Source organism: Echinops telfairi, unplaced genomic scaffold (genome assembly GCF_000313985.2).
Source record: "Echinops telfairi isolate 266 unplaced genomic scaffold, ASM31398v2 ScPeMD7_7467;HRSCAF=8505_1, whole genome shotgun sequence".
NCBI lineage: Eukaryota > Metazoa > Chordata > Mammalia > Afrosoricida > Tenrecidae > Echinops > Echinops telfairi.
In genome coordinates, this window is record NW_022111368.1 from 4,828,232 (window position 1) to 4,829,554 (window position 1,323).

Below are 1,323 nucleotides of genomic sequence, written 5' to 3' on the forward strand. Positions count from 1 at the left end.
AGGACAAGTACAACATGAGTCTGCTGAGGTAAGCTTTAAAATGCAAAAGGGGTATAGGAAAAAAACTACTGTATACAAACACCCCTAGGGTGAAGTCCAGGTAGTATGGTAGGTGCCAGACCAAATCCAGGGATACATACGGTAGCCAATAAAAAGGAGGGGGTGAAAAGAAAAAAAGACATGGGTAGTAGGGGAACAGGGCACTAACCCACCCAAGGGGAAGGTATTATTTATATCTCCACAGGGAAAGAGGGACAAGACTTCAACCCGGTCCTCTAAGACATGAAGGCAACATACCGGCATGAAGCAGAGAACCAGTAGAGAGATCTGAGGGACCGCCCCCAATTCCAACTACGTGTTCAGCCCCCGTCCCCACAAAAGAATTCACTTCAGAGGGCAGCACTGAAGCTATAGCACAGGGAGAGAGACATGTCTGATCAGAGCACACAGGAGCAAATGAAGGGGGAGGAAGAGAGAGTAGATCATATCCTGGCCAATAGCACTATGGTAGACAACATTGGAGACACAGTGCATGAATTGTGCCCTATCTGACCCTACCACACCCACTGATGCGAAACACTAAGGGTGTGCAACAGAACAGCAAGGGGAGCAGAGCAATGAAGTTGTCAGGGAATACCAAAAATAGATTGGCGGGCTAGGGCATCGTACCCCATAGACGACTGGAAAACACTCCTAAAGGTTAACAAATAAACCTTAAACTATTTACAGGCTTTTCTTTCTTTTCTTTCTTTTTTTTTTTTTTTTTTTGTTGTTGGTTTTTGTTGTTGTTTTGTTGCTTTGTTTTGCCCTGTTTTGTTTTTTGTGCATATTAGTATCGTTGCAGGTCTATCTAGATAAGATATGCAGGATAAATAATCTGGAGGAGAAAACAACAGGACTGAAGACTCCAGGAGGGCATGGGAGAGGGGAAGGCTGGGGAAGGACAAGGGAACAACAAGTGATCCCAAATCAATGGCGAGGAGGGTGTAGGATGCCTGGTAGGGATTGATCAAGAGTGATGTAACCAAGAGGAATTACTGTAACCCAAAGGAAGGTTGAACATGATAGTGAGACAAGAGGAAAGTAAATGGAAACAGAGGAAAGAACGAGGAGGCAAAGGGAATTTACAGAGGTCTAAATATAGGTCTAAATATAGGTCTATATATATTTATACGTGACGATGGGGAAATAGATCTATGTACATATATTTGTAGGTTTAGTATTAAGGTAGAAGATGGACATTGGGCCTCTATTCAAGTACTCCCTCAATACAAGAACACTTTGTTCTATTAACCTGGCATCCCCTGATGCTCACCTTCCCGA